Raw genomic sequence first — 12,384 nt, forward strand, 5'->3', positions numbered from 1 at the left:
TATGTGTTTTCAACATGAGTCTAACAAAAATGAGCTTTATGTCTTGAATTCTTCTCTGCACAATTTCAGTGTTTATACTTACTGGTTTGGCAAGAAACCAGATCATCAGTTCATGTAGAAAAACTTGGCAAAGGAGACCTCTGCTTCTACTGAGAACTCCTTCAAGTTTCATTTTGTTATTAAAATTATCTTGATGTATATTATACATTCAGTAGATTCCACAAGAGTGAAATAGGCAGAACATTGGAAAGGTAGCATTATCGAGATTTAGTATCGTACAGGGGCTAAAGAAGCAACTCAAGAGTCACACTGCTTGAATTTAAATCCTGGCTCCATCTCCAAGTAGTTCTGTGACCTTCTGCTGGCTAATCACCTGCTTTTTGCCACATTCTCCTCATGTTTAAATTCCAGATTTTCCACCTCTATTTCATAGAGCTATTATGAGGATCACAATAATGTAGGAAATATGATCAGCCCCATGCATGGCAAATATATAAATATATATATATGTCAATAAATGGTACCACTAATATTGTATAAATATAAAAATACCACTGCAATGAGTATTTTCTTCCTTTACTGTTATAAGATTGTTAATGAATATCTAACTGTTCTAGTTTTAAAGCCAATATATTGAACATCATATTTGATCTTCTTTCAAACTCTTTTAAAATCTTCCCATTTTCTCCTTATACCTTAACATCACAAAAAAATTCTGACAGCAACATAGATAGTACAGCATAATGGATCTGCATTTTAAATCATCTTAATGTTTGTTATATCAATAAATGAATAATGGAAAATATTCAGATGCTGAATATGCAAATATAACACATATACTTAAACTATTCTCTTTGATACATGGTAATGACCACAGAATTATAATGGTTCACCAAAAATTATGCTGCCTCATATAACAGTTGTGCCAGGTATTTCAGAGGAAGGTATAAATCTCCAATAATGTCCCTGTGGCAATGGGAAGTAATTAGAGTATTTCACACTTAAAGATTAATATTTTGGGTTTATACTGTACCTTTCATCTAAAGGCCTCAAAAAGCCTCCATAAACATTAACTCATTAGCTTTTCAACTGCCATCCCCCCATAAGGCAAGGAGGTATCCAACAACATTTTATAAACAAAGAAAATAAATTGAGAAGAACTAAATATTACACTTATGATTTAGTAATCATGGTACACTGCAAGATTTTTTTTTATTTTAAATAGTGTTAATGAACTCAAATATTTTCTACACATACACAAAATCCTTGTATGGTTTTCACTATGCTATTTTTCATGGCATTCTCTTTAAAAAACACTTTTCAGTGCCATATTTTTATGGTATCTAAAGGCATAAAAGTAAGATGTTTTAGAACAAACTTTCTTCATACAATGCATTTAATAAATATAAAGCTGAGAGAAATAGAGAACTTGGGTGCATATCTCTCTATGTGTTTTCACATACTGCAAATTTCTCAACACCAGGCAAGATACCTTCCAATTTTTTCACAAAAACTAATTTAACACTCCATTGAAAGTGTAGAGAAAAGATATTGTGCCTCAGGGGTAAAGACTTTTCTACTTAAAGACGTACAGACCTTTAAAATTAAACCAAAATTATATAAACACAATATGTCTGTTGAATAAACCCAAAATTATACAAATACACAATTATGTCTTCATTGATCAATGTATACTTTATACCAACATGGATTTAAGATCTTTTGTGATACAGGTCCAATAAATTTTTCTAATTTAGTCTCCAAATATTTACTCCTCATTCAGCCTTTATTTTATTTATAACACATAACCCATTTTCCTCAAAAACATGTTCAACCATTTCCTTATTGTGTTTTGTTCCTTCTCTTCAGAATGTGCTTTCTCTATAGGTTATATATCAAAATCTATTTAATACCTCTTCTGTGCAACTTCTAAGATATTCTCTGAATCAGATGCTGTTGGTGCCTCACCTAGAAACCCATTACAGTCCAGACACTTTAGGTTCACACCTGTGCACTTACACACACACACACACACACACACACACACACACACACACACACACAGAGTTCATGGATAAAGACTAATGGGTATAATAGTCCAGGTCTCTGGTTTCCAACCACTATAATGCAATTTTCATTCCAGAGACCCCTTTGAGATCAGGCAGAGGACAAAGTTCTGGAACCATTTATTTGCTTTGCTCCTAACTATACCCTATATTGCTCTGCACACTCCTTTCAGTTTTCTTCTGGGAACAATCCTCAATAAACTATTTGCACAAGAATCCCCATCTCAGGCTCTGCTTCTAGGGAGCTCAACCCACAGTACCCACAATTCAATGGATTCCTGAATTCACTGTAACTTTATTTATAACAGTAGACCATAAAATAATTTAAAAGTCTAATAATGGGGGTCTGGCTAAACAGATTGTTTTCTATCTTCACAGAATAACACACAGATATTAAAACATTATTTTATAAAATACTGAACAGAGTTCGTGATATAATTATGGTACAAAATATTGTGTATAGGCTTATGCACAAAATCCATCCTGAACACTGGAGATATGTCTGTGACACTATAACATAAAATTCCTGACCTTGTTAAGTGTACACTAGCATAAGACACATATCATACAAAGTATTACACAATCACCATCTTTTAGCTTCTACTGAGATCAATGATGTGAAGGACAAGCACAGCTAGGAAAGGTGAGAGATCTGACTTGGTCTGTAAAGTCAAGAAGACTTCAGCAAGGAAAAAGCATTTAATTAGAAAGGTAAGGCATGATAGGGTACGAAGTTGGGAAAGTCATCTACAAAGAGGAAGCAGTAAACCCAATGGTCCCGAGGAAGAAGGATCATGACACATTTGAGTAAAAAACTGAAAGAGCAATGTGGTTTGGGGAGCAAAGACTGATGAGGAGGTAGTGGTCTGAAAACCCAGAGCCTTACAAGTTATCGTAAAGGTCTTAGTTTTTGTCTTAAGACTCATACATGTCATACAAGAACATAATAGATTTTAGGCATAGTAAGGACATGATACAGTTTTTATGTTTTAAGTATTACTCAAATTACTCTAAAGAGTAACACTACTAATAGGAGTGAGGCAGAAGACACAGGTGTGCAAGTTATGAGGTTACTGCAATAGACCAACTAAGAGATGCTGAGCACCTGAGCTAGGGAGTAGTACAGAGATGAATAGCAACAGATCAACTGGAGATATTAGGAAGCAGAAACAGCTGGATTTGTGTTTGACTGGTTATGGGGCTGCAGATTAAAGGAGACATCAAGCATTACTCCAGGGGTTCTGGCTTTCCCAACTGCCAGAAGGTGGTACCACCCACTGAAACAGACATCATATGATGAAGCAGTCGGTAGACAGCATGTTAGGAAAGATTTTTCAGTTCTGAACATATTAAGGGTAGGGTGCCTTTGTGACATCTAATAAGAATGATTAAATATACATGGATCCACTCTCTTTGCCGCATCTACCGCAAGAATGAAGACCATTCTCAGTAATCAGACTGTCGACATTCCAGAAATGTTGACATCACTTTGAAGGGATGAACAGTTATTGTGACGGGTCCCAGAGGCACCCTGTGGAGGGTCTTCAATCACATCAATGTATAACTTAGTCTCCTTGGAAAGAAAAAGAAGGGGCTCCAGGTTGACAAGTGGTGGGGAAATAGAAAAGAACTGGCTACTGTTCACACTATCTGTAGTCACGTACAGAACAGGATCAAGGGTGTTACACTGGGCTTCCGTTAAAAGATGAGGTCTGTGTATGCTCACTTCCCCATCAACGTTGTTATTCAGGAGAATGGTTCGCTTATTGAAATCCAAAATTTCTTGGGTGAAAAATACATACAAAGGGTTCGGATGAGGCCAGGTGTTGCTTGTTCAGTATCTCAAGCTCAGAAAGATGAGTTAGTTCTTGAGGGAAATGACAATGAACTGGTTATCAAATTCAGCTGCTTCGATTCAGCAAGCCATGACAGTTAAAAGCAAGGATATCAGAAAATTTTTGGATGATATCTATGTTTCTGAAAAAGGAACAGTTTAGCAGGCTGATGAATAATATCTAAGTTGTCCAGGTACAGAGAAAGCAAGATGCCAGTTGACTCTTCAGATTCATTTGTGGTATCTTAAGGATACAATAAAGCTGTGTTGACTGGGGGGGGAAAATATATATACATGGATCCAGAACTTCAAATTACTCAAAAACAAATGTGTCTGTGTGCACGTGGGTATATGTACAATATAGACATTAACAAAAATACAATGTATGTGTAATGAAAATGAAGGCCATACATTATAGTATTAACAATGTTTGTCCCTAAATAATTATTAGATAACTTGATTTTGTTCTTATGCTTTTTTCACTTGTCTTTTCCCTGTACACATACAAATTTTGTCCTGATAAAACAAGTTAATGAAGTCTAATCTCTTCTCCATGAACTACCACAGCTCTTGAAGATTACTTAATGACAGTTTTTTACAAGCATAGGAACTATTCAGTTATCCCTCTGTGCAGCTCATCTTTAATATTTTGTAGGAAATATTCCTCAATAATTGTATAACTTCTAAAATTTAAAAAATCCTTTTATTGCACCCTTCAATCTTCTTTTAATTGCATAAGAAAAAGTGATTCAAATGGACTCAGAAATGCGTTGACTTACTCATAACATGTATGATTCCTTTGTTTTAATCCTAAAGTCATAATTGATATTAAAAAGATCCCTAATATCACTACCTCCAAAGTCAGAAAAAAAGCAGAATAATAATGATTACTGATTACTGGGTGCTTGTTATGTAACAAGCAAAGACTGGACACTTTGTAGGGATTATCTTCTTTAAAAATAAATTTATAGGACAGTAAATTTATTCTTTTTTTTTTTGTAATGAAAGAACAGGTTCAGATACACTAAGTAAATTTCTGTTGGTCCCATACCTAGTGGCTGACTGTGGCTTCATGCCAAAATTTGTAATATACTACTCTCATTCTGCAAAGGGTGTGGTTTAGTATTAACTTTGGAACTAAGATTTGAAACATAATTTTTCCCAGAACACAGTTCCTTCAAACAAGAAGATAAAAAGCCACAAGGAATGTGACCCTTTACAGTGTAGTAATCAACTGCTCAAGAAGTTCATGAAGCTAAGATTTATTGACTACCTACCGTTATCAGTTAGGATGCTTAACAAGGAATAAATAAGAAAACTTAAATCAATTTTAAACAAGCAGTTGTTGGCTCACATAATGAAAAGTCTAAAGGAGGGCAGGCTCCAGGCACAAGTTGATCCAGAGGTTCACAATACCTTCAAGGTTTGGCTCTATTTTTCTGCCGTTCTCTTGGCTCTGCTCTGCTCTGCTTGCTGGCTCTGTCTCCAGGCTGAAAGCCAACATAGCTACAGCAAATCTAGGTTCCTCATCTTCACACAGTACTGTTACCAAAAAATGGTAAAGCTTTAGTTCAAATTTCTAAATTCCAATCATGAGTACTGAGACTTTCCTATAAGGCCAGTATCGGTCTACCTAAAACACCAATTACCATGGGTAAAAGGACTGATATGCTGGTAGGCTCAGCCAGAGTGACATGCTTTACTCTAGTAGTACAATATCCACAGATATCCATAGATAGCCACAATGATATCAGAAGTTATTGAGAAGAGATAGGGGTGACAGATGGTTGGAAATCAAGCAATGACTGTTCTTGCCTCATATGTGTTAGATTTTATATGTGTATCATATTATTTAAATTAAGCTGAAAATATCAATGAAACAGGAATTATTAACCCCATTATATAAATTAAAATAGAGAAGATTACATTATTATGTAACCAGAATTTTTTTCTTTAAACTCAGTCTGGTTTAATAGCTTCTGCTTTTCTCACACTAGCAATTTGACTACTCTATATAGAAATCCTGTGAGCTATTGAGCCACTCTGTGGTATTCCTCACAGGAACAAGATATGTAAAGTACATTCTCAACACTCTGGGGTTACTCAAATAGTCATCCCTCGGTATCTGGAAGGGATGGGTTCCAGGACCCCTACGTATATCAAAATCCACAGATGCTCAAATCCCTTATATAAAATGGCACATTATTTGCATACAATCTAAGCCCATCCTCCCATATACTTTAAATCATCTCTACATTACTTATAATATCTAATACATTGTAAATGTTACAGAAAAAGCTGCAAATACAATGTAAATGCTATGTAAAGAGCTGCCCTGGCAGCAAATTCAAGTTTTGCTTTTTAGAACTTTTTGAAAAATTTTTGGAATGTTTTTTATTCTCAGTTGGTTGAATCCGACAATGCAGAAAACACAGATAGGAAGGGCCAACTGTACTAGAGGAGAGAAAAGATGCTCAGCTAACTACAAAGCAGTACAAGTTGGATTAAGTGCTCTAACTTGAATTTACTTCTAATACCTAAATTTCAGACTCCTTATTTCAAGTGGCTCTTAGTTTGGCTGGCACATGTCTTAGAAATGGTTTGTCATAGAAATTAAATACATTTCAATCATTTATAAAAAGATTACTTCATAAAAGTAACAAGAAATCAGTCTGACACATCATTTGGGAGTACAGTTGGCACTACATGAACTGTGTATTGCAATAATTCCTTATACATGTCTCAAACTCCCATGAGCTATAAGTTGTGGAGAAACTCTACAGGTTAGTTTTGTGAAGAACCTCTACAATTAGTGATACAGGGCCTTGAGTAGTAGTAATTGCTCAATAAAGGTTTGTGAAGTGAATCTTGATGAATGAAAAAAGTTGCCATGCATACTGTTAAAGTACATTTCATTTTCCTGGAAATGTAAATATCCTGATTGGAATAATTTTTATATATATATTTGAAAAGACAAACTTGAAAAAAAAATTCAGAATTTCTCTACACTGCCATTTCTCTTTAGTTAGTAGCTAGAAGTTCTGCAAGACTTATGACTTCAACTTTAATTTACAGGCTAAGTGTGACATTTCTAATAGCTTCAAAGCAGTTTGTCAGCAGCCTACACTTCTCAGCTCTAACAACAAACAGTCCTAGCGAAATGTGTGCATCTCTGTAGATTTCTGCTCCACTTTTTACTTACACTCATTTCAATCCAGTACTCAACAGCACTGGAGATAATCTGTTGTTGCATTCCAAACTGCAAAGCCTAGTATTAGCAAATCTTCCTTCTGAACTCATAGTTTTCAATTTAAATATGATTTCTCTTGTGAAAAATCATTAAATGTATAGTATGTGGAAGGTTACTTTGTTTATAGATACTACAAGAAGAATCCTTAGGGTTTCAGTCAGAAAAAATAAATAAGACATTTGCAAATACTGTCTCTGTAAATTGAAATTTGTCTAAGAGTTCTTTCCAAAAAAGATGAGAGTGGAGGAAGAATTATTGAAATCTTATCAATCTATTTATGAATAATGTCATAACTGGTATAGTATATCCAGCTAACAAATAAAGGTCATCTATAATTGGTGCCTTGTGAATGCCCCATATAAGGTGATACACACTTGTACAAAGGTTACTATTACTGAGACTAGCCATCCAAACCAGAGTAGTTTCACTGATTACTGCTGCCAAGAAAGCTCTCCAAATGGGAAAACCACCTGTAAAGGGGGACTTGTGCCCTCAATCTTTGGCTCCAAGGTGCCTAATCAATTCCCACACACTCCAGTCTTTGTTCTGGATCACAGAGGAAAATTCTTCCCTGTAAAATAAAGTCCTTCTTGACCCAAACAATCCTAAAATTACAAGAACACTCATGCAAACTGGTGTAAGGTGGACAGTAGGGAAGATCTAACAGCACCAAGTACTGCCCTTAGATAAGAGGGTCCCTAGTCAGGTTGCCAGGGTAGTCACAGAGATTTTCGACAACAAAATGGAGCTTGGGCATATCTTCCCATTTAAAAAAATTAAACATTTAAAATAATAGTGAGGTTCTAGGATACCATTATCCTAGTGCAATATGTCATTCCCAAAGGATTAAAAATAATCTTTTGTCTTCCTCCTTGAATTATTCTTCTACCATACCCCTGCTTGCTACTCTACTACAGCTACATGACAACCTCACCAGTCTCTGCAGATGCCAAGCATGCTTCTCTCTCTGCTCCTCTCCTCTCCCCTCCTCTTTCTTCCTCTCTCCTTCTCTAGCATATTCTATCCACAATCCCTTCACTTTAGCCTTTGCTCTACATCATCTCCTCAGAGATGATGTCTGAACTGCCATTCTAAATTCATACCCCTCCATCACTCTATATCCCCTAACTCTGCTGTGTTTTTCTTCATACCCCTCTGTACTTTCATTTTTTTATTTACTGTTTATCTCCCACTTTAGAAGTAAGCTTCAGGAAGAATAGGTCTTTGATTGTTTTCCCTGTTTTATTTATCACTGTATATGCAGGGCATAAAAGAGCACACGAAACATTTAGATATTCCACAAAAATGTAATGAATATTGAAAGAATTACTATATATTACTGTTCTTTGCAATTTTTTATTTAAGTCTCCTAACAACCCTATCTAGGTTATCATGGGATTTTATTTTAATGAGAAAAAAGCACATAAAATAATGAATTTGTTCACCAGTTTTATCTTTCAGATAACCAAGAGTTTCAGATAACTAAGTCAAGGAGAATATCATGTAGAGTAAGCAAGCTGAGAGAAATATGAATATGACTAAGTTGTGTTGATGCAACTGAGCATGATTGTGAAAAATCCACAATGAAATAAGTGCATGGATGTCATCTTTTTCTTCTTCTTCTTTCTAATAAATGCCAAAGATTTTTTTTGGAGAAGGCTTAAAAAGAAGCCAGAAGACACAACTCTGTACTATCAACTTCCAGAGACCACAGAAAAAGCATTTGAGACTTTAGGTTCTGATCCACTTGTGATACTTAAAAACTTAGGACTCTTATTCTTGGAATATTAATTATTTAGAGTTAACAATCTTGGATGGTAAAATACAGACATGGGAAAGACGAGTATTATCCAATACACATATATAAATCAAACTTTTCCCCAGGATTAGAAGCATCTTCAAACAGAAATGATTAAAGAATAGTTAGCTAAATTATCAGAGAAATGCAAATCAAAACTGCAATGAGTTATTCCCCTCACACTGGTCACAATGGCCATCATTAAAAAGTCCACAAACAAAAAATGATGGAAAGGGCATGGAGAAAAGGGAACCCTCCTACATGGTTGATGGGAATATAGTTTGGTGTATCCACTATGGAAAACAGTATGGAGATTCCTTAGAAAACTAGAAATAGACTTACCATATGATCCAACAAGCCCACTCTGGAGCATATACCTGAAGAAAACTCTAATTCGAAAATACACATGCACCCAATGTTCACAGCAGCACTATACACAATAGTCAAGACATGGAAGCAACCTATACGTCCAACAGATGACTGAATAAAGAAGATGTATATACGGGGGGTTGGAAGGGACAGACAGGGTTTCAAAATTTGGAGATACTGACAGGCATATGCAGAATAGATAAACAAGATTATACTGTATAGCACAGGAAAATATATACGAGATCTTGTGGTAGCTCACAGCGAAAAAATATGTGACAATGAATATATGTATGTTCATGTATAACTGAAAAATTGTGCTCTACACTGGAATTTGACACAACATTGTAAAATAACTATAACTCAAAAAATAAAAAAGATGTATATATACAATGGAATACTACTCAGCCATAAAAAAACAATGAAATAATGCCATTTGCCACAACATGGATGGACATACAGATTATCAAACTAAGTGAAGTAAGTCAAGACAGAGAAAGACAAATATCATATTATACCACTTATATGTGAAATCTAAAAAAATAATATAAATAAGACAGAGATTCACAGACACAGAAAACAAACTTATGGTTACCAAAAGGGAAAGGGGGAGGGATAAATTAGGAGTTTAGGGTTAACAGATATAAACTACTATATATAAAATAGATAAACAACAAGATTCTAATGTATAGCACAGGGAGCTACATTCAATATCTTGTAATAATCTGTAATGGAAAAGAATATACACATATACAACTGAATAATTATGCTGTACACCAGAAACTAACACAACACTGTAAATCAATTAAACAAAACAAGAATAGTTAACAAGAACATGAAGATGAAGCATGCAAACCACAAATTAATACTGAGAAGAACACTTTCTAGTAGGTAAGGACTTAGAAAAAAGCACATTCTTAAAAGAATCATTTTATATATACTTCTGTTTCTTAATTTTTATTCAGAATATCCAGGGGAAAAAATGTTGATTTTATTTCCCTATGATAACAAAGAGGTTATATTTTATTATGTTCTTTGTAATCGTTAGCATAAAACTACCTTTCAAAATAAGAAAATTCAAGATCAAACAAAGGAAAAGTACAAGTTTAACACTATGATAAATTTAGTATTCAATTTACCCTTTCTAGAGAAAGAGAAACCAGTGTCTTTGGCATGATTACTTGAGCAGCTAACAGAGTTACCACAAATGTAGTAGGAATATAATTGCATATAACAGAAAAGAATGATCATTTTTCCAATGAATACAAGTGGATTATGCTGTTATTTCTTTTAAATGTTTCATTTTAATCATCCTGGCTGAACCTCAAAAAGTTCCATTCAGCAAACCTCTGGTCTACTGAGTCACGTATCTGGCTGACATTAGCTGAACTGACCTATCACTCACTCTCATGCGCCCTCTCCCTGCATCAGTGTTCCTGTAGAGAAGAACATTTAACGTGGCACAGTATGCAGTCCTTGTCCTGTTCCAGCAGAGACCTGGACCACATGCAGCTGTCAGGCATTCTATAAAGGTCACTCTCCCTCTTGAATTTGTGTATTATTTGTTTTTGTTCTTATTTGACATTTGACATTTCTCCCTGTCTCTATCTTTGTACAGCTCCTTTTCAAATAGATGAGTGTTTATCACTTTATATATTAACATACACAAGAAGCATATTTAAAATATTCTAGTAAAAGCAAGCTTTTCTTTTCCCTTTTTTTCTTTTCTGATGGCCCTTATCTCAACAAAGTGCATCATCCTGCCAAACATAAAAATGACTTGTAAATAATGCACTATTTCCTTCTTTTCCCACTTTGCATACTACTTTAATCACAATTACAGTTTTCTTTCAGTTCCTTACTATTCCACACATGAGAGGGAAAGCAAAAGAACACACATTCAGAAAGAATATCTGTAGTATCTACTGGGTTAGAAGAAAACAAAATTTCAAGGAAAAACACATTAAAACATATGATCTAAAACTTTCATTTTTTAAAAAGTGAAACTAAAACAGGTATAATATCATTTTTGTGAAATAACTAAATTAAATCCATTTGTTTTTGGTAAGTACAGAAGGTTAGCCAAAAGTATTATGTAGTACCTATCTAAATTAACCTAAAGGTTTGGCCAAGGAATCACGGCTAACTAACCACTCCTATATCTTAATGGGAAAAGAAAGTAAAACAGGATATATGTGAAGCATAACTGGTTACTCTCTGGCATATGATCTATGCTAAAATGAGGGTCTGAGTGAGTTTTTAGCAGTGGGGACCAGAGATTCAGAGGGCATTTAATCTCTACATAGAATTACAGGCAGGAATGTTGCTAAGCATGGACATTTTCTAGAAATAAAGTGAACTGAAAACTTAGGTCAGCTTCAAGTACTTGTATAACACACTGATAACCAACTGAAGACAAGTGAACAAATACTTAAAGATGTAAACATTGAGCTTATTAGTGACTTTTTATTAATCAATGATACAATGTGTTGCAAAAACAACAACAAAATAATAGCCATTGGTAAATCACCAACAAAACTAGTGTTAATTTTTTTTTTAATGACAACTGAGTAGAAGAGATCATTTCGCTCTTTTTTTCACTCAAGTTGACAAAAAATCAAATGCAAGGCTACAACAGTATTACAGAATGTAGTAAGGAAATGCATGGGGTACCTTGCATCACACTGATTAGAACATCAGAGAGGGCTCTTATGAGAGTATCTGGCTTCTTGTTGGTAAATGAAGTATCAGAGGGAAAAAAGAGCATGGGATGCTTGGAATAGATACACGTTCAGTGAAAACTATTCCCTAGACACAGTAACAGAAGAAATGAGAACAGGTGTCAGACCCTATTATTATTTATATTCTGTGGCTTAGTGAAGTTGGACAAATTACATAGTACCCCAAACTTCCTTTAATCTCATCAGCAAAACAGGAATGATGATAGTACCAGCATTATTAGTGTTATTGTAACAATTTAATGAGATAATATCTATAAAGAGTTTGCAACAATGATTGGTATATTGTGAGTGCTTAATAATGCCACTCTAATTACTGGTTCTTATATATA

General features: G+C 34.6%; 1 protein-coding gene and 1 pseudogene across 5 annotated transcripts in view; one reads left to right on the forward strand and one right to left on the reverse strand.

Annotated features, from left to right (window-relative positions):
* The window catches only part of GRID2 (glutamate ionotropic receptor delta type subunit 2), a 1,297,966-nt gene that overhangs the window by 1,266,738 nt on the left and 18,844 nt on the right, over positions 1-12,384 (reverse strand). The gene's annotated exons all lie outside the window — the stretch shown is intronic.
* On the forward strand, positions 3,500-4,078 carry LOC105067875 (large ribosomal subunit protein uL6 pseudogene; annotated as a pseudogene).

Source organism: Camelus bactrianus, chromosome 2 (assembly GCF_048773025.1).
Source record: "Camelus bactrianus isolate YW-2024 breed Bactrian camel chromosome 2, ASM4877302v1, whole genome shotgun sequence".
In the NCBI taxonomy this organism is placed as follows: domain Eukaryota; kingdom Metazoa; phylum Chordata; class Mammalia; order Artiodactyla; family Camelidae; genus Camelus; species Camelus bactrianus.